A 22,457-nucleotide genomic window follows, 5' to 3' on the forward strand; every position below is an offset into this window, starting at 1 on the left:
CGGATCATCTCCACAAGGAATGATGATTAAGACTTTAATTTTCTTACTCTAGTGATTATCCATACGAGAAGAGATAGATATGAGAATAGAATTGGCGAGATAGCCATATCAAGGAAATATAAGTAGAATTTTTCGTGAAGTGTTTTGAAAATAAGGTAGAGGGTGTGACGATAGTGATCGAATGTGTGAACGGTATGATGGTAAAGATAGAGAAGAGATAATGGGGTTGTAAGTGAAATGATAAATAAAAAGATGATAACAAACTATACTTATGATAACGAGGATGTCGAGAGAGAAACTATGTAGGGAGAGGACACTTACCTTATATCCTTATGTTCTGCTAGGATCACGGCAATTTGCAAGTGCTGGTAAGCGCCCCGTCTTCTCCAATGCTTCTTCCCACACACTGAAGACACCAAGAACACACTTGATGGATCTCAAAACTCACTATCTTCCAATCAGCCCACACAAGTATGAAGCAAGTTCAAGATGAAATTCACAATGATCTAGGCCTCTATTATATATCAGAGTGAATAGATGGAAAGAGGTAGGGAAGATGAAGCGATGATGAAAACTTCAGCTCAATCGAAGTTGTGGATCAAAAGTTATGGTCGTTTCAAGTTGTGCCAATCCTGGCCCTTGATTTTTTCTCTCTCCTCATCATCTGCTTCCTCGTTTTCCGTATTTAGTTTAACTATCATGTTGCTTCAAGTTTTCTGCATCCCCTCACCTTACGTAATTGACTTTTGGTCTTCTGCACCACATGTACCTTTTTTTTTAATTAGCAAAAAACACGGTGCCTGGTACGTCCAACCCTAGGATTGTGCCCGTAGTCCGATCCATCCGTGCCCTGGATGCCAGCCATGGGGATGTTATTTATAAAGTGAAGTGTTTGTCAATGTTTATAGGTGTGGAACGTGTATAAATATCCCAATTACACTCGGATCCCACTCGTCCACACCCATGTTGAGAAAAATAAAAAATACATAAAAGATACCTTTCAAGCGCTTGGGGAAGTGTGCACGTCGTCATCCCACTAGAGCTGCCCCGCGATGACGATGTCGTTCAGGAGATGTCCACGCCGCCGTAGAATGGGGTCGATGAAGGGCATGGTGCGGGTGCTAGTCGAGGCGGGCAGAGTCCACCCCTCTTGCTCCAGCGTTCCACGCAATCCTCCAATCCTGCGGGCTTACGAGGATGCGCCGTGTGCAGAGGGTCGGCATGGCGAGACGATCGACGCGATAACAGCCTCTAGCAGTCGAAGGGAGCACCTGTCAAGAAAGAAAGATGGAGGAGGGGGTTCGTACATGTACCGCATGGTTAGCGAGAGCATCTGCTATCTGGTTGCCCTCCCACAGCTGATGACGAAAGCATCTTGTATGAGGTCGGCACCGCATGATGTCCTGCCATACGCGGTGTAGTCACCACTGGGAGTATTTACCTAGACGAAGCGTATCAACTAATATCTGTGAGTCCGATTCCACGACGATATTATGAAGGTTCCGTTCTTCACAGATGAGTAGACCATCACGGATCGCCATAGCCTCGGCTACTGTATTAGTTTGTATGCCGTAGAATGAAGAAAAAGCAAAGAGTATACTCCTCGTATGTTCCCGGAGGATACCTCCTCCCCCTACTAGCCCCGGGTTCCCTTTGGCCGCACTATCCACATTCAATTTGAGGATGCCTATAGGCGGTGGAAGCCAATAAACAACTCGATACTGAATGCGGATGGGGACGGGGGTCACCTGAATGCCCACGGAACGAAGGAGGTCGCATGCAAGTGTTGATCTGCTGGCTTGAGGGGGGATTAGATGATGGATGCGCCTTAGCCACAGCTGGACTTGACACATGATATCCACGATGCACATGGGTGTACCTGCAAAACGAGAAGAATTTCGCTCTTTCCATATCTCCCATAGTAGATAAGCTATGGTGATATGTAGGATGGGGCTCCGTGTAGAGTGTGTTGGCGAGATAAGAAACTTGTCAAAACACTCAAGCGGGGTTAGTGGATGACAACGGTCAGTGATGAGACGCCAGCATGTGAATGATGTCTCACTCTAGAAGAAAAGGTGGTCCATGGTCTCAGTATGTGGAGTTGTGGGACAGTAGTGACAGCGGGAACCAAGGGAGTAACCTCTACGGGTCAGTCGATCATCAGTCAGTAGGCTGCGATGCAAGAGTCTCCAGAGGAAAAAGGATACTCGAGGAAGGATCGCCGGATGCCAGATGCGGCGACCCTAGTGTTGGATGGGGGATTTCTCACGGAAATGCTCCCATGAAGATTTGCACGAGTATGTTCCTTTCAGGGTGAGCGTCCAAATGGCAAAGTCGGGAGTAGACCCCATTGAGGTGCTCTGGGCCTCAGGTAGCGTAGCTGAAGGGAGGCCATTCTACTCTAGTAGGTGTTGCGTGTGTCCCGTAAGTAGCTGAGCCACTGTTAGGTGCACATCATGTGAGGCAAACTATGGGTGGTGCGCGAGTGGTACATCAGCATGCCAGGTATCAAACCAGGCGCTAATCTTGCCTCATCCAATGTGCCAGCGGGTGACCTGGGCAAGCTGAAGCCAGTGGCACTGCCATGTCTGCCATCGCCGAGGACCTCTAATATCAACCTCTCGATGGGCCCACTCGCCATACTTGGCGTAAATAAAACAACCCAATAATGAGTATGTGGTGTGCAATCGCCATACGAGCTTATTTTGGAGCATGTCCTGGACATCCGTGAGGCATCTGATCCCTAGACCCCCCTCTTCCGTCGGCCGACATGCTTTCTCCCAAGAAACCCAATGGTGGTGGTACTCTCCCTCAAGGTGACCTAACCATAAGAAACGTGCTCATAGTCGTTCCACTAAGCAGAGGACCGTAGAAGACAGTGAATGAACCGCGAGGGTGAGTAGAGGACCGTAGAAGACCGTAGAAGACGTGTACCTGAAAAAAGACAAAAAAGAAAGAAAGGGGCAAAGTAATAAAAATGAGAAAAAAACCTTTTTTCTTGAGGCTGATGTGGCGGAGCATTAGTGCGCCATGTTGCCATTCTTGTTCTTCTTTTTTTCTTTTGTTTTAAATTAGTGGCCACAAGTGCACGACATCACCCTACACCAAAAACAACCAAAAAATGTGTTAGTCATTGTGCAGTAATCGCTTCCCGAATCACAAAGCGATGATAGCATGGTTAATGATTGGTTGATGCCAATCATTAACTTAGCTAATGACTGGCTGGCACCAATCATCATCGGGCGCTATAATTTGTTGCCATTTAATGAATCTAATGGCCACACATTGGGGGGGAATAAAAGGGCTAAAAAATACATCTAAAAAATATTTTGACTGAGAAAAATCATATCTTTCTAAATTTAACGTCAAAAAGTTTTAGAAAAATCATATTCTGTCTGAAAAAATATGTTCTTTTAGAATCTATTGGTAGAAAATTCGCACAAAATACACAAAAATGTACAAAATTCAGTAATTCATTCTGAAAATATATTTAATCATTTAAGCTTGATAACATGCAAATATAAGTGAGGTAATGCAAATAGACATGTAAATATGAAGAAATTAACGTACTAAATATGCATATTATCAATGGCCCAATAACCCTGTTGGCATTCCAAATTAATCACCTTATAATTATATACATTAATAAATTTTGAACCTATTTAACCAGTCTGATAGGTCCTCTTTAGCCCATAGGTGCCAAGCTACACTTTGTGCTCTAGAAGATAAAAAAGGAGTATGTATTGACTCACTCGTGGAACCCGTCTATCATTGCTGACGTGTAAGTATAATCCCTCATCCCCTTGCCACTTATCAAATGACTCAGGGTATGGTTAATGATGAAAATCTATAAGGGCAAATGAGTTAGTACTTATCTGTTTAGAAAGTATCGAGAACACTTCTTTGATATTTCACTATCTTGGCCAAGGACTTCATCGCATCGTCTTCCTTGAGCTATATCCACTTATACCAAGGGCCAACAATTTATCTAAAACACTCAATCATCTTCACGATTTTCTTGATGCACCCAAACTTAAACTGTTTAAAATTCCATGATTAAGAACTCGTAGGTCATAGTCAAAATACAACTAACAGTCCGAAAGATGTCTTTGGTGTCTCTTGTCTAAGGACTACTCTCACAACTATGATATGAATCAACATGATTGACATCTTGGTATAATACCATTCAGGGATTTGTATGGATCAATTAAGTTATCTTTTTTCACTAAAGAACACCCACTATGCATCCTTAGTGTGTCCACACCAATAGCTATGGCACCAGCCATACTCATCGTATGAGTTAAGTTAGATAGTGTTATTCAAATTGAATACTTAAATGTCTTTTTCAAGTATCCTTTAAATATGATTAAAGACTAGTGATCTATGTAATGGTCCCATCATAATTCAAAAAGTTCAATCACGTATTTATGGACTTGATGATAAGCATCACAAGGCACTCTAATCAATACATTCTATTAATGAACATGGGATCAGATATGGAATGTGTGATTGGCTCTCATTGGCTACACATATTTCCAACACACTATCCATGGTTTTATTCCCTATCAGTGATGGTCGTTGTCCCTTGTTGTCCATGGTCATCATCCTTGTCATCATTCTTTGTCATAATGGTCATGTTCGTTCATTAACCCATCATCAATGGCTACCCTCCCGTTCACTAACAATCATCATAACTCTTTATCAGCAGTAGATTATCATAACTGATAAATACCAATCTTGATAAATATCAATCTTGATGAGATTTTTAATTTGTCGCATCATCATCATAGTCAGAGTTTGAGGTTATAAGACAATTTTAGAGTATGATGATTGTTGTCCATCTGGAGAACCTGGATTTTCACTATTGTTGGTGGTCCAGTGACCATCATTGAAAGGGGTATCAGTCGGGACAGTCTATCTTGTTCACTTTTTCTCCCTCTCTATCTATGTATGTCTCATTCATTCTCTCTGTCTCTCTCTTTCTCACTCTCTCTCACTCATGCTGGAAATCTCTAGCCCCCTCTGAATAGCTCTCCATGGCACTCTCTAAGCCTCTCTCATTCGCTTTCCCTAGCACCCTCACTCTCTCAATCTTTCTTATGATCGTTCACTCCATCGCTTTGTCCTTCTCTCTATCTCTAGCACTCTCTTGCTCACTCCATAAGCTGTCACATTGATGGATAATGTGACAGTGGCAAAGGGTTTTGGACAAGCGATCGGTAGAGAAGATTTTTAAATGATGAGAAAGAGAGGGAGATACTAGGGGAGAGATATACAAAGAGAAATACAGAAATAGAGGCAAAAAATGTGACGAGGAAAAGAGAGAGTGGAGAGAATGAGAGACCAAGAGAGAGGGAAAGATAGAGATTGTGAGTGAATAAAATGATATGAGACAAAGAGAGTGGAGAAAAAGAGAGAACGATAGAGAGAGAGAGAAAGAGAGACTGAGAGATATGAGGAAGATAGGAGAACAAGAGAGAGAAGAGAAAGAGAGACTGAGAGATATGAGGAAGATAGGAGAACAAGAGAGAGAAGAGAAAGAGAGACTGAGAGATAAGAGGAAGATAGGAGATCAAGAGAGAGGAGAGAAAGAGAGACTGAGAGAGAGAAGAGGACCAAAAGAGATAAGAAGGAGAGAGAAGAGAGTAAGAGGGAAGAGAGAAGAGAGAGAGAGAGAGACCAAGGGTGTAAGAGGGAGAGAGACTGATGTAACACGGTAACGCCGGGACCGACGGCTCGTGTTACGTCACAACAGAGCAAGGATGCGATCAATGTAACGAGTGAATGCGCGTTTAAGAGTCCCCTCGTTGAGTGACGAGGACGGGCCGAGGGGGGGACGAGGATCCAGTATGAACGAGGAGAACGGCAAGGTCTGGCTCGACTCCAGGTGACCCACGGGGTCCCACGCTCAAGCACGACGAGAGGGGTGTTCGACCACCCACAAGAGTTCTCCTTCCACGACAATAACTCGGCCGTCTATCTCAAAGAAATCAACCCTACCACTCACGGGGGGAGGTGGCTATCCTAACAACACAATAGCAGCGATAACGGCGGCAGAAAAAGATAGCGAACGACAACACTGAAGGAGATAACAATACTGTAAAACAAGGGGGGGAGGTGGGCGAGAAGTACCTGAGAGCAAGGTGTTTCCAGCAGCAGTGACCCCAACCACGGCGAGGAGCGAAGCCTGGACGACACGGCCCCGGGAGATGACGAGGAACTCGGTCGAATGTCAATCGCCGTAGCACGTCAGGTGGAAGGAATGCACGAAAGCCACCCCAGCTCAAAGGAGAGGAGAATTGGGAACCAGAGCGTGTCGTGGCGTGGCCAGATAGCCAACTGGTCGCTCGGCGTGGTCGTTCAGCGAGCGAAGAAGACGAGCAACCGATTGCAAATTCGGGCGTTCTCGGCGCGCGGAAGTTCTGGCGGCGTTGTTTCAGACGTCGACCGGAGAAGCCCGGCTAGAGGGGAACGATACGGGAGACAACCAGGTTGCCGGTCGGGATGAGAATTCGGAGATCTTGGGCAGGAGCCGCGGGCGGCAGAACCCTGGTCAACCGAACCTTTCTGAGAGAACTCGGGAACTGCAGAAGCACCGGGGAATCCGAGGGATGGCCGCCGAGGGCAGAACAACTCCTGGCGGTCGGGCAGGTCAGGCGGATCACTGTGCGGTACCGGGAAGGCTGAATGGCCTCCAAAGGGAGGCCTCCAGAAGGGACGCCGGCAGGGCAAATCGGAGTATGTGATCCGCTGTGATGGCCCCCAGAGTAATTCCGTCGTCGAGCAATCAGGGGTTGCGACTTGGCGGCTCGGGAATGAGGAACGGCCTTCAGAAACTAGGTTAGTGAGGAAAGAAGACGACTTGCCAAAATTAACTCGTGACCTGAGGAGAACAAACGAACATGATTTTTCTCAAGAAAATGAACCCCCTTTCTCTTGGGGCATGCCTTCCCCTTATATAGGGGGGGGAAGGGTGCCAAGAGCCCAAAAAAGGGGGGGGGGAGGAGGGGTACGAGGCCTAACACGTGACCCTCCTCGTTACACAAAATGATGAGACGGACGAAAGGAAAATGGGGGGACGAGGCCTAACACCTGGCTGTCCGAATATTCATCAGAACAACAAAGTCGGAAAATAATAAAAGAAAGAGAGACTTACGACGAATACTTAAAGTCGGGGTCGCAGGCGTCGGCGCGGGCGGCTCGGAGAGGTCGAACACGTCCCGTGGCGGTGTCGTCGCGATGGTCCCCCATCAGAGACAAAGAGATGAAAGGGAAAGATAAAACCAAGAGAGAGAGAGAGAGAGAGGTAAGTGGGAGATGGAGAGACTGAGAGAGAGAGGAGAGAAAGTGAGAGATAAAGAGAGAGATAAACTAAGTGGGTGAGAGAGAGAGATAGATAAAGTAAGTGGGTCAGAGAGAGGGAGAGAGAAAGAGAGAGACTGGGAGAGGTAAGCGGGAGATGGAGAGACTTAGAGGGAGAGGAAAGAAAGTGAGAGAAAGTGAGATAGAGAGAGATAAAGTAAGTGGGTGAGTGAGAGAGAAAGAGATATATAAAGTAATTGGGTGAGAGACAGAGATAAAGTAAGTGGGTGAGTGTGAGAGAGAGAGAGACTGAGAGAGGTACGCGGGATATGAAGAGACTAGGGTTTGCCCGTCCCGATACTGGTATCGGATTACGGTGTAGGGACGAATGCTGTACTGGATACCAAGAATCAAATTTTTGGTATCTATTTTTTTCAATATCTGGATATCGGATATTGTTCGGTTGCTACAATACCGATATCCAGTATTGATATCCGTCTCGATGTCATCATTTGCATCCGTCTCTTAGGTAGGATGACGATATCTGATATCAGGCGTGGATATCGGATTTCGATATCCAAGTTAGAGAGGATATTTAAAAATGTAATTAACCCATAATTATTCAGCAGTTAGAATGGATCAACGTGGGCAAGAGGGTAATTGGGGAGCTTTTTGATTGATTAAGTGGCTCGTTTAATATATACAGCTGAATCTTTTCAATTTCTCCCATATGGGATAACAGGATTTGGGGTTTAACATCAAACTCTGAATCCTTTTATCCCATATGGAAGAACATAGAAATTCTCAGCTCTATTCATTGGACAATGTGTTAATATATCAAATAACCAACAATTATAAGAGGGTATTAACTATAACGAATATAGATTAATATATTATTTATCATTTAATGTTATTTAATGTATAGTCTGACTCATTTAATATATATACTGAGCAAAATTTCTAATTTCTTCCATGTGGGATAACATGATATGGAGTTTACATTAAACTTTGAATCTTTTTATCCCATATGGAAGAAAATAAAAATCTTGCACTCTATATGTTAACTGAGGTTGAAAATACATCAAAAGCATATGACATTGATGTACAGTAGTCATTGAATGTGATGATAAAATTTATTATAATGGATACTGGTTCCGATATCCGGATATTGAAATCCGATAACCGGTGTCCAATATCTGTTTCGTCCTTACCCCCCTGATATCCGTCTAAACCTAAAGGACAGATATCAACCGATATCAGATATCAGACACCGTACCGGGTTTTTTCCAGAGATTGGATACCTGTTGTCTGATCTCCAACGGATATCGGTTGGACAATCACTGAATGAGAGACTGAGAGACGCACCTAGAAAAAGAAATAGATTGAGAGAGAGAAACTTAAAAAAAATTATTCGTATGTCCTTCCATCCCCTATTACGGGAATGACTTTGGTGATGGCCTGAAGACGGAATGTGCAAGCCCATTAATTGCAATGGGTTTTGTAAAAAACAGGGACATTTGACCACGGGAAATGAGGTATGATGAACGAGAGATCACACTCTGGTCTATCACCCACCGTCATCCATCCCATCACGTGGAAGTCATCACGCCTGGGACCTGCCGTTCTCTACTCTCTTATCTTTATCTATCTATTTCATCCATTCCATTATACCAATTCTGTTTTTGTCCAGGAATTGCGGAACACGGAATAAAGACGATGGTGATTTCAGAAGAATGATGATCAAGACAAAATCAAATGCCACAGAAAGATGGCTGACGATGGGAAGAATGCAATAAGAGAGAACGCAAGAAATATTTCTCGCTCACTCAGAAAGAGAAAGTCAAGACTCAAAGTCGAAAAAGGAAAAACACTTATCGTCATGATTTATCATTGGCCGAGAAAGGATTTATTCAGTCCATGTGGCTGCCACCGGGCCACTTAACTACTGGCCAGTATGAATCACATACTTGTGATCATCTGAGCCGTCCAAAAAGAGGGAGAAACGGTAGTACCGAATCGGAAACGAAAGCAAAACTGTTTTTGCAACGATCATTCTTCTGGATTACTCCCATCAGCTGAACGGACGGTCGTCCAGTCCCTTCTGATCCGTCCAAAAGCTTCGTCAGTCCTTCGTCTCACAAGGCTAGACCCCCTCGACGAGTGTGATGGTCAACACGGAAACACCGTGGAAACTTCGAAATCTTGGTTGGACTGGCTGCGAGCACACGATTTCTCCTCATCCATACCACAAAAAAGACAGATTCATCATCCCCATTAAGCTCTGTAACCGCGCGCTTCTATCGGCAAAAGAAGAGTCTTGGAAAAGACGAGAAAGGAGGAAGAAGCTCAAACAGGTCGCCCATGGATGAACATGAAGAAATCGAAGAAGAAGATCTGCCCAGGAGCTTCACCTACTCAGAACTAGCTCGCGCCACCAAAAACTTCGCCCAGGAGAGGCAGCTCGGGCACTCTGTATACAGCGGGAGCCTAAAGCACCCGCAAATGGAAGTGATGATAACACAGACGTGGAGCAGATGGGCATACGTTCGAGAGGTGAAAGTCCTCAGCCGTTTGAGCCACCCCAACCTAGTGAAGCTAGTGGGCTGGTGACACGATAAACGGGAAAATTTCCTCGTCGTGTACGAGTACGTGCCAGGCAGAAGCATCCTCTCGGACCATCTCTACCGCACTAGTCCGCTGCCATGGGAGAGGAGGTACAGCATCGCCAAGGGCGTGGCCGCGGCGCTGGCTTATCTCCACGAAGAAGGGGAGAGGTGCGTCGTTCATCATCTGGTGAGCTCGACGGCAGTGATTCTTGACAAAGACTTGAATCCCAAGCTGGGAGACTTCAAGTACGCGAGTTTCGTCGATCATGGCGACTCCAGGAATGAGGGGATTTGGGAAGGCGTTCCGGGGCCTTACAAAGCGCCGGAGTTGGTTCAATCGGGCGTGGTGAGCAGTAAGGGTGATGTGTTAAGCTTCGGGGTTTTGGCTTTGGAGATTGCTAGCGGGGTCTTACCTGATTCAAGTGGCTATTCACTCTCTACGAGAGGGGCGATCTGTTGGAGGGAGCGGATGAGAAGCTGAAGGGGGAGTTCGACAGGGGAGAAATGGAGCGGCTGATGGTAGTGGGGCTGTGGTGCGTTCAAGAGGACATGAAGCTGCGACCGTCGATGGGGCAGGTGGTCCGCGTTCTGGACTTTGATCTGCCTCTGCCAAATCTCTAGGGAGCTCATTTGGCTGTCTTTTCTGATAGTAGTGAAGGGGAGGCCTCCTTTGAAAAGTCTGTTCATTGACAGAAAAAATCTCCATTGATTTGGAGGGTTCTAAATATTTGCTACTTAGTTTCACTGTACGGTGGGCTGACATCAAGCCAATCAAACTACCACGTTTATTTAAGTTTATTGAATATAATTTTTATGTTTATTATTATTCCTTGTGATGTTTATAATGAATTCCATGAATACGTGCAAGGACTTGGCGAATTATGATGAGATCATAATAAATTGATCACAAGTCTTTAAACATGTATTCTAAATATTCTTATTCGATGGATAGTCAAGACGGACATCAACGAATTAATCAATGGGCTCGCGAATTAATCAATGGGATCACAAGTCTTTAAACACGATCCAACAAATTCGTCTATCGAATTACAATGAAAGAATTAATCAATGGGCAATGCAACAATGGATGATAAACTTTAAAATAACGATTACTACGCAATTGCCGTCGGATAGGACCTTAGACCCGAAAGGATTTTTGAGAAGAAAACTAAGAATGCGAAAGGCTCCCAATAACCCTTGGACCGTCAGAACATGAACGAGGTGAGGTGAGCAATCACTGCCCGTAGATGTTCCAACCCCGTCAGAGGCGATGCTAAACCGACACCTCAGAAAGAAGATTTCCTATTTCTCAACGTAATGATGGCTAATCCCATATATTAATTCTCTCAAGCAGGGGAGCAACATCGTCGACACTGAAGAAAGTAATTAGGCTGAGAAATTAAAGGGGATTTGGGAGGAGCAAATGGACCTGTATGTAGCTCCATCACGTGGACGATGACCAGGAATACAGGTGGGAGAAATCCAGTCTCAACTGCTCCAATCTTCACGTTCTTTAGTGACGGATAAGACTTTCCATAAACGGAGTCCAAGAGGACTCTTTTAGAATCAATTGATCCCCATAGACGGAGTCCAAGAGGACCCTTTTAGAATCAAGAGTCCAAGAATTCACAATGATTTAATTGGCCCCCAAATCAGAACTTCCAACTCCCTTTGAGTGGTGATATTTTTGGCAGACGGTAGATGCAATCCACGAACAGAGGAAGAATCCGTGATCCATGATAAATCAGGAGAAGATTCAAATGAACGTAATCCAATCCATGACCCAAGAGAGATCACAAGATCTGATCATTTTCTGTTTTTTTAACCAAAAAATCACCGGCGAACGACGGTATAAGACTAGCAATTGAAAGAGATCACCACAGAATCAGAGAAGTCTTGGTCGAGGTTTCCAGAAATCACGTTCAACGTAGGCTTGGGAAATTCACAGCAACCCCAAGATCGTAGATTTGGGAAATTCTTTATCGGCTGAACGGATTTTGCACCAAATTCGAGAAAACAATAGAGGTGTTTAAGGAAGAAATTCTGAATTCTTCTTCAGGTGACAGATATTCGACCGACGATTCTGATTTTGGCTATGGTCTGTGGATGATCGACAATGAGAGAGGCTGTGTCACACCCAACGTGGAGAAAAGGTGGCGCTGTCGTGGATGATCAGAGGCTAACGGTCTCCAGAAGCAGACAATTGTTCTTCTCCACAATGCAGTAAGACGAAGAATTTTGGCGACGACGACTGTTCTTCTCGACTGTAATGGTCTCTCCTGATAGATCTGTCGTGGGTCCCACCCACTAGAAGAATTTAAAGAAAGTGAAAAAAAAACAACACTCGAATTTCGGAAAATCTTCAAATGCCAAGGCTGTTCTCCATTGAGGAATTCCCCTGTTGATATAGGTGGATGCCTTAATGGGCCATTAGGGGAAAGGTCCAAGTGAGAAACCTTCTGATGCAGGACGAACGTCATCGACGTCCTACGGCGGGAGCGTGGTCCATTCGTCCTTCTCTGAGGACAGTGATCATGGACGGCACGTCCCGCTTTCGCTGGGGGTGTCCCGGAAAGGTCCTGCGCAGGTTCCTCAATTCGTTGGGGCCGAAGGGTGTCTCTATCTTCGTGTGGTCGATGCTCCACGGATAGTCGTCGAGGCACTGGTGGACCCGACTACCGGTGGGGGGGGTAGGTTCAGCCGGCCGGATGACGAATACGGCAGCGAACAGTGTAGCGGCAGCGTCAAGCGGCGGCGGCGTCGAGCAGCGCTGGTGGCGTCGACGAGCGGCGTCGGCGAGCGGCGTCAGCGAACGGTGGTGGTGGCGTCGGCGAGCGGCGTCAGCGAACGGTGGTGGCGGCGTCGGCGTCGAGCGGCGACGGCGGCGTTGGCGGCGGCGGTGGCAGTGTCAGCGGCAGCGGCGTTGGCGGCAGCGATGGCGGCGTCGGCAGCGGCGGCGGCGGCAGCGGCAGCGGCGGCAGCGGCAGCGAGCGGCGTCGGCGGCGAGGCGGCGGCGGCCGTGACGACAGCGGCGACTGGTGACGGCAGCGGCGGCCAGTGATGGCGGCGGCGGCAGCGGCCTGAGGTGGCAGCGGCCGGTGTCGGCGGCGGTGGCTGGGGGGGGCCTCGGCTGGGCTGAGGCTTGGGCGGCGGCTGGACCGTGGCTTGGGCCACGGCTGGCCGTGGCTTGGGCCGAGGTCCGGGCCGTTAGGGGGACCCCAATTTGGGCCGCGATCTGGGCCGCGGTGATGGGCCAGAAGGCCCGATGAGCCGGTGGCGGCCCCATAACGAAGGCTCGTAGGGGCTAGGGCTGACGTGGCCGCCTCGACAAGTGTGCCCGGCGGCTAGGGGTAAACGGCGCCTCGGGGCGCGGACTTGCGGCGCCTCAGGACGCGGATTTGCGGCGCCTCGGGGCACGGTGTCGGCGGCTGGGCCTGATGGGCCCGCCTGGCTGGTGCCGGCCCATTAGGCCGAATGGCCGATTGGGCCGGTCAACTGAGCTTGGGCGCGCAGAGGGGCAGCCTGGCTCAACGACTGGGCATGGCGGAGCATGGCGCGGGGCGGCGGGCGCGCGGCAGCAGCGGGCGGCGTGGCGGCGCGGCGCGGGCGCGGCGGTCGGAGCGCGGCGGCTCGGGGCGCGGCAGCTCGGAGCTCGGGGCGCATGGCGCGGCGAGGCGGCGAGTGGCGCGGGCGCGGCAGGGGCGGCGGGCGGGCGAGGGCGGCGCGGGCTCGGGCGCGTGAACAGCCGGATGGTGCCAGCGGCGGAGGCGGAGCCGCCTTCTTCTAGGTCACTCGGACCTCTTTCCAAAAACTGGTTTCTCTCAAAGGGAATATCTATCTGTCTATTACATTGGGGTTCCTTATATAGGACCCATGAGGAAAATTTGGGGAAAAACACTTAACCTAAAAGATGAAAATTTCCCAATGCCTAGGAAAAAAAATGCGGATACGTTGAGGGCTTCGCCATCGCCTTCCCCTAATGGGCCAATTAAAGAAAATTACATTAGAATAAAACAAAGGCCTAAACAAGTGACCCCCTTTGAAAGTCCTTACACATAAAAAAATACTTGAAATAAGATGCGTAATTTACCTAATCAGTCGTCAAGTAGTGTACTTGAAGGTAGGGTTCTTCGCGTCCGCTCGGGCATCACGTCGTGTTTGGTGGCGGGCTTGAATCGAAGCTTCTCGCTGGTCCTCCGTCACGATTGGGTTAAATCGATCTTTAGTTAATTAATCTATATGTTGATATAGTTAATTAATAATGTTAGTTAATAATTTTTGTTGGGCCATTAAAGTTATCAACTAGAAAGATACATGGGCCTAGACGGTAACACGCATAAGGTCATAAGGGCATTGGTGGATATATTTTACTTTTATGGTTTTTGAGAAAAACCTTAAGTAAATATATATAGAGGGAAAGGGGTTTCATTTTAAGCACCCATGCAAGCCTTATTTGAGAGCCCCTCCCTTTCTTCATTCTCTACATCAATACTCAACCAAGGAGAGAGTATCCAAGGAGAGTTGAACAAGAAGAGGTGGAGATCCAAGCACCGAGGGATCGCGTGGAGTGAGATTATTCAACAAAATATATTTGACCATACTTTAAAATACTTAGTGATGAGTACGGATCGTTTCCACAAGGAACGATGATTAAGAAATTACTTTATTAAACTAGTGATGATCAATGGGCGATCGACAAAAATATAATTCAAGGATATGAGCGAGTGATATTGATTAAGAAGTACTTAATTTATATGTTAATTTAACTTAAATAAAAGAGTAAGTGATTGTGACGGACATTATAATGAACGATGGTATGAACGAGGATAGTGGATGGATATGGAATGGTACGATGGCAAGGATGGAGAGATGAGAGAGTGGGGACATAAGTAAGTGAAGTGATAAATGAAACGTTGATAAAAAAAGTATAACTATGATAACGATGATGTTGGGAGAGAAACAACGTAAGGCGAAGACACTTACCTTAGATTATTACGTTCCGCCAAGATTACGGCAATTTGCGAGTGCCGGTAAGCTCCCCCTCTTCACTTTTGTCTCTTCCCACACACCCAAGACACCAAGAAAAATCTTGATGGATCTCAAAACTCACTCTCTTTCAATCAGCACACAAAAGTAGGAAGCAAGTTCAAGATGATTTTTACACTGATCCATGCGTCTATTTATAGATCAGAGGGTATGGATAGAAAGAGGAGGGGAAGATCAAAAGTTATGGCTGTTGGAAGTTGAAGCAATCACTTGGTATTCTATGGCTTTTCGTATTCCATGGCTTTTCATATTCCACGGCTTTTCGTATTCCGTGGCTTTTCGTATTCCGTGGCTTTTTGCATTCCATGCCACATGTACATGACAAAAGGACAAAAACAAAAACAAAACTCTTTCTTGATGCTGACGTGGCGACACATCGGCGCGCCGCGTCACTTTATGCCATAAAAACTAAAATACTTGAAATTTCATATTAAATAAAATAAAATCCCAAAAAATACGTATGAATATATATTTTGACTCAGAAAAATCATATATTTTCAAAATTAATATCAAACAATTGTAGAAAAATCATATTATGTTTCAAAATTTATATTCTTTTAGAATATATTTTTAGAAAAATCCTTAAAAAATATAGAAATTTCAGAAATTTGTTCTAAAAACAGATTTAATCATTTTAAGGTTGATAACATGCAAATATGATTAATTTAATGCATAAATACACATAAATATAATAATATAAGGCACTAGAAATGCATGTTATCATTTACCAAACTGTCAATCTGCTTGATTCATGTCACAGTTGTGTAAGTATTCCTTAGACCTGAGACACCAAAGATATCTTGTGGACGAACAGTAGTACTTTCACTATGACCTATGTGTCTCTAATCATGGGATTCCAAACGGTTTTATTTCGAGTGTATCAAGAAGTTCACGAAGATGATTAAGAGGTCAAGATGGGATCATCCATCCTCAGTATAACCGGTGACACCCCAAGGAAGACGATGCGATAAAGTTCTTGGCCAAGGTAGTGAAATATCATAGAAGAGTTCTTCGATTATTTCCGAATGCATCAGTACTAACTCGGATGATCGATTAGGGTTTGAAAGTTGACCATATCCTTAGTCATCATAGGAGCGTCAAGTAGATAAGGGACTATACATACACATTAACCAATGACAAATAGTAAATCGATACACACTCCTTTATATCTTCTAGAGCACGAGGTGTAACTTGGCACCCCATGTGTTGGAGACTCAACCTATTGATTGGGTTGAATCTATCTAACTTTAATTAATCTATATGATGATATAATAATTAATTTAGAAGGCCAATAAAGATTATTGGGCAGCTTGAGTCAATAAGTAGACTAATATATGGGCCTAGAGGGTCACACACAAAAGATCTTTTGGACGTCAAAAGATATACTTAAGTTTTGGGGATTTTTATAAAAAATACCCAATAAGTATAAATAGAGGAAATCCCTAAATGAAATTCACCTAGGCCAGAATTATTCAGGGGCGTTCCCCTTCTTGTACCTTCTCCCCATACCCCCTCTCCAGTCCCGATGCTATCGGGACGACGTAAAGACGACGATAGAGGTAGAACAAGGCTCGTCAGGAGGAGGAGATCAAGCATGCCAAGGACTACGTGGATACATCTAGTGGTTGCACACTTAAGCACCTCAACTCATCTCACTCCTGGATCCAAGAAGTCACAGATGTGATCTGTGCAAAGGTACTTCGTTTAATGATTTCGTATGATGTCGTTCGATTGCGTTTAAGTCTTTCGTTGCAGAACGTCTTAATTTCTTCATCTAGATCTAGCCCACTAGAACCCAAAAATTATACTACCTCATGAAGAACATAAAAGAATAGCACAAATGGTAGTTAAGACTCGCTTAATTTGATGGTTGCTTTAGGTGGTGGCTTTAATTTATATACTTCTTGGAAAATGTGTTGGTAATGCAAATTATTTTCAAAGTTTTTTGATGCTCTTCAGGGGGAAGAGGTCACTAAGAATATTCCTTATTACAGGGGAAAGGGAAAATAGTTGATGCTCTTCAAGGGGAAGAGGTCACTAAGTTTATCCACATGAATCCTCTAATAGTATTATATGTAACTGTTAATCATATTATTCATGTCGTGGTCGTTTAAGTGGTCCTTATACTTTAGCCTATAAAGATATCTTTAGAATAGGTGGTTATGCTTTGACTATGACACAGTTGCTAATATGGAATTCCAAACCATCTTAGCTAGGGTGCAAATGAACTTCGTGAATAAGGTTGAATTGTCAAGATGGGATCATCTGCTCTTAGTATAAGAGGAGGCAGCTCAAGGAAGACAATGCAATGAAGTTCTTGGCCAGTGTTGTGGAGAGGATAAAAAGAGTTATTTGATGATTTTTGAATGCATCAATAGTAGTTAGGGTGACTTAATAGGGATTGATAGTTGACCATATCCTAAAATTTCCTACAAGCATTAAGTGAATGAGGCATTGTAGATACACAGTAACTATTTATAGTAATATTTCATGAGAAAGTAAATACACTCCATATCTTCTAAAGCACGAGGTGTAGTTTGAGACCCCATGGACTGGAAATTCAACATATTGATTGGGTTAAATCAGTCATTCATTAATTAATCTTATACTGATGTAGTTACTTAACTGGATTGTACACTAACGGTCATTAGGAAGTAGATAAATCCTTGATCATATTCATACCAAGTTCATATCATCATCCGGTTCTAAAGGTGTGTTACTGTTTAGTTATATGTCTTTCACGGCGAGAACCATTCCAATTTCATGCCAATCATGGCCATAACGCAACAGTTAAAAGTGGCATACCATAATGCCAGAAATTCATTTAACTCTGTAATTCATAGAAGTTCAGTGACATTTAATTATACAAGAAGCAGTTGGGGCACTTTTGATACCACTAAACTAAAACATCCCTGAAAAACTATTGGTAAAAAAACTTTCCTTGATCATATGAACATTGTGTCTGCAACATTCCTTGTAAATTATTATTACATTTGGGGCAATGAAAAGATACATAAGCTACACATTAGGAATGATTGAATATATCTCATTATTTTAGGATATTTTGAATGAACATGAATTAATACGTGAAATAAAATGAATCACAATCGGCATAAAAATATAACTAAATCTCCATGTGATAAACATTTTTAAAATATGTAGAATTTGATCTTACTACCTATTTATGGGAAATATGTTCATTGGGAAAAGAAAACCACACCAAGATGCCTTAATTTCAGTGTATTTATATTTCATTCATAAATTTCTGATACTATATGGAAAATTATGTGGGGTATCATAGAAGGAGAAAACAAGTATCATACTAGAAGAAATGAAACAGGGCTTGTCATCAATGATTTATCTTTAGTCGAGTATTAGAGTAGTTAATGGCTAATCTGTGTGATATCTTTACCAAACACATAGAACTATTGTAAAGTTCCTGTAGTGGAAACGATAATATATTGTATTTTACTTCACATAAATTAGTGAAAACCAAGGAAAACATTGTTATCAAAGACAATCAGCCTTAAGTTTCCATAGGCTAATGTTTTGCCCCGCCATATTTATTTTTCTAGTATCTCCATGAAAAGGCATCTCTTAAGCTTGAAAAAATAAAAATTATATTCAAAGGTACTAAATTTCCAACCACACTGATATGAAAGATCAACATCCCAAATCAAAGTTGAAGTCACTATTTCTGAAATATGCTACCCCCCAGACATAATTTCAAAATAATTGTCTATAGCTTTAGTATTCACAAGAAGGTAAATATAAAATAATCTGGGTATATTCAGGATAGAAGGAGCTTAGGATTAATCAGCTTACATGAACAACTTGAATAAGAGCTGATTGGGCGCAATAAAAATCAAGTGGTATGGGCCTATTAGCCTCATGGGAGACATGACCGACCTGCATCTGTTCTTTTTATGCTCATAGTATAAGAGGAGGCAGCTCAAGGAAGACAGTGCAATGAAGTTCTTGGCCAGTGTTGTGGAGAGGATAAAAAGAGTTATTTGATGATTTTTGAATGCATCAATAGTAGTTAGGGTGACTTAATAGGGATTGATAGTTGACCATATCCTAAAATTTCCTACAAGCATTAAGTGAATGAGGCATTGTAGATACACAGTAACTATTTATAGTAATATTTCATGAGAAAGTAAATACACTCCATATCTTCTAAAGCACGAGGTGTAGTTTGAGACCCCATGGACTGGAAATTCAACATATTGATTGGGTTAAATCAGTCATTCATTAATTAATCTTATACTGATGTAGTTACTTAACTGGATTGTACACTAACGGTCATTAGAAGTAGATAAATCCTTGATCATATTCATACCAAGTTCATATCATCATCCGGTTCTAAAGGTGTGTTACTGTTTAGTTATATGTCTTTCACGGCGAGAACCATTCCAATTTCATGCCAATCATGGCCATAACGCAACAGTTAAAAGTGGCATACCATAATGCCAGAAATTCATTTAACTCTGTAATTCATAGAAGTTCAGTGACATTTAATTATACAAGAAGCAGTTGGGGCACTTTTGATACCACTAAACTAAAACATCCCTGAAAAACTATTGGTAAAAAAACTTTCCTTGATCATATGAACATTGTGTCTGCAACATTCCTTGTAAATTATTATTACATTTGGGGCAATGAAAAGATACATAAGCTACACATTAGGAATGATTGAATATATCTCATTATTTTAGGATATTTTGAATGAACATGAATTAATACGTGAAATAAAATGAATCACAATCGGCATAAAAATATAACTAAATCTCCATGTGATAAACATTTTTAAAATATGTAGAATTTGATCTTACTACCTATTTATGGGAAATATGTTCATTGGGAAAGAAAACCACACCAAGATGCCTTAATTTCAGTGTATTTATATTTCATTCATAAATTTCTGATACTATATGGAAAATTATGTGGGGTATCATAGAAGGAGAAAACAAGTATCATACTAGAAGAAATGAAACAGGGCTTGTCATCAATGATTTATCTTTAGTCGAGTATTAGAGTAGTTAATGGCTAATCTGTGTGATATCTTTACCAAACACATAGAACTATTGTAAAGTTCCTGTAGTGGAAACGATAATATATTGTATTTTACTTCACATAAATTAGTGAAAACCAAGGAAAACATTGTTATCAAAGACAATCAGCCTTAAGTTTCCATAGGCTAATGTTTTGCCCCGCCATATTTATTTTTCTAGTATCTCCATGAAAAGCGGCATCTCTTAAGCTTGAAAAATAAAAATTATATTCAAAGGTACTAAATTTCCAACCACACTGATATGAAAGATCAACATCCCAAATCAAAGTTGAAGTCACTATTTCTGAAATATGCTACCCCCCAGACATAATTTCAAAATAATTGTCTATAGCTTTAGTATTCACAAGAAGGTAAATATAAAATAATCTGGGTATATTCAGGATAGAAGGAGCTTAGGATTAATCAGCTTACATGAACAACTTGAATAAGAGCTGATTGGGCGCAATAAAAATCAAGTGGTATGGGCCCTATTAGCCTCATGGGAGACATGACAGACCTGCATCTGTTCTTTTTATGCTCTTAGTATAAGAGGAGGCAGCTCAAGGAAGACAGTGCAATGAAGTTCTTGGCCAGTGTTGTGGAGAGGATAAAAAGAGTTATTTGATGATTTTTGAATGCATCAATAGTAGTTAGGGTGACTTAATAGGGATTGATAGTTGACCATATCCTAAAATTTCCTACAAGCATTAAGTGAATGAGGCATTGTAGATACACAGTAACTATTTATAGTAATATTTCATGAGAAAGTAAATACACTCCATATCTTCTAAAGCACGAGGTGTAGTTTGAGACCCCATGGACTGGAAATTCAACATATTGATTGGGTTAAATCAGTCATTCATTAATTAATCTTATACTGATGTAGTTACTTAACTGGATTGTACACTAACGGTCATTAGGAAGTAGATAAATCCTTGATCATATTCATACCAAGTTCATATCATCATCCGGTTCTAAAGGTGTGTTACTGTTTAGTTATATGTCTTTCACGGCGAGAACCATTCCAATTTCATGCCAATCATGGCCATAACGCAACAGTTAAAAGTGGCATACCATAATGCCAGAAATTCATTTAACTCTGTAATTCATAGAAGTTCAGTGACATTTAATTATACAAGAAGCAGTTGGGGCACTTTTGATACCACTAAACTAAAACATCCCTGAAAAACTATTGGTAAAAACTTTCCTTTATCATATGAACATTGTGTCTGCAACATTCCTTGTAAATTATTATTACATTTGGGGCAATGAAAAGATACATAAGCTACACATTAGGAATGATTGAATATATCTCATTATTTTAGGATATTTTGAATGAACATGAATTAATACGTGAAATAAAATGAATCACAATCGGCATAAAAATATAACTAAATCTCCATGTGATAAACATTTTTAAAATATGTAGAATTTGATCTTACTACCTATTTATGGGAAATATGTTCATTGGGAAAAGGAAACCACACCAAGATGCCTTAATTTCAGTGTATTTATATTTCATTCATAAATTTCTGATACTATATGGAAAATTATGTGGGGTATCATAGAAGGAGAAAACAAGTATCATACTAGAAGAAATGAAACAGGGCTTGTCATCAATGATTTATCTTTAGTCGAGTATTAGAGTAGTTAATGGCTAATCTGTGTGATATCTTTACCAAACACATAGAACTATTGTAAAGTTCCTGTAGTGGAAACGATAATATATTGTATTTTACTTCACATAAATTAGTGAAAACCAAGGAAAACATTGTTATCAAAGACAATCAGCCTTAAGTTTCCATAGGCTAATGTTTTGCCCCGCCATATTTATTTTTCTAGTATCTCCATGAAAAGGCGGCATCTCTTAAGCTTGAAAAAATAAAAATTATATTCAAAGGTACTAAATTTCCAACCACACTGATATGAAAGATCAACATCCCAAATCAAAGTTGAAGTCACTATTTCTGAAATATGCTACCCCAGACATAATTTCAAAATAATTGTCTATAGCTTTAGTATTCACAAGAAGGTAAATATAAAATAATCTGGGTATATTCAGGATAGAAGGAGCTTAGGATTAATCAGCTTACATGAACAACTTGAATAAGAGCTGATTGGGCGCAATAAAAATCAAGTGGTATGGGCCCTATTAGCCTCATGGGAGACATGACAGACCTGCATCTGTTCTTTTTATGCTCTTAGTATAAGAGGAGGCAGCTCAAGGAAGACAGTGCAATGAAGTTCTTGGCCAGTGTTGTGGAGGATAAAGAGTTATTTGATGATTTTGAATGCATCAATAGTAGTTAGGGTGACTTAATAGGGATTGATAGTTGACCATATCCTAAAATTTCCTACAAGCATTAAGTGAATGAGGCATTGTAGATACACAGTAACTATTTATAGTAATATTTCATGAGAAAGTAAATACACTCCATATCTTCTAAAGC

At 42.5% G+C, this 22,457-nt stretch overlaps 1 long non-coding RNA gene and 1 pseudogene across 4 annotated transcripts; one reads left to right on the plus strand and one right to left on the minus strand.

The window, feature by feature from the left end:
* Positions 1–223: 223 nt before the first annotated feature.
* Positions 224–7,051, minus strand: LOC144707892 (uncharacterized). 4 transcript variants are annotated; one of them, XR_013582573.1, is made up of 4 exons: positions 6,133–7,015; positions 998–3,099; positions 731–850; positions 224–406 (listed from the first exon to the last, which is right to left on the minus strand). It is a non-coding gene; the product is annotated as an uncharacterized LOC144707892 (long non-coding RNA). The 4 variants fall into 4 exon arrangements; XR_013582574.1 differs by having other exon boundaries at positions 770–850; positions 6,133–7,014; XR_013582575.1 differs by lacking the exon at positions 731–850 and having other exon boundaries at positions 6,133–7,013.
* Positions 7,052–9,541: 2,490 nt separating this feature from the next.
* On the plus strand, positions 9,542–10,734 carry LOC144707951 (L-type lectin-domain containing receptor kinase IX.1 pseudogene; annotated as a pseudogene).
* The last annotated feature ends 11,723 nt before the right edge of the window (positions 10,735–22,457 follow it).

This window comes from Wolffia australiana, chromosome 9, assembly GCF_029677425.1.
Source record: "Wolffia australiana isolate 7733 chromosome 9, ASM2967742v1".
Classification (NCBI taxonomy): Eukaryota; Viridiplantae; Streptophyta; class Magnoliopsida; order Alismatales; family Araceae; genus Wolffia; species Wolffia australiana.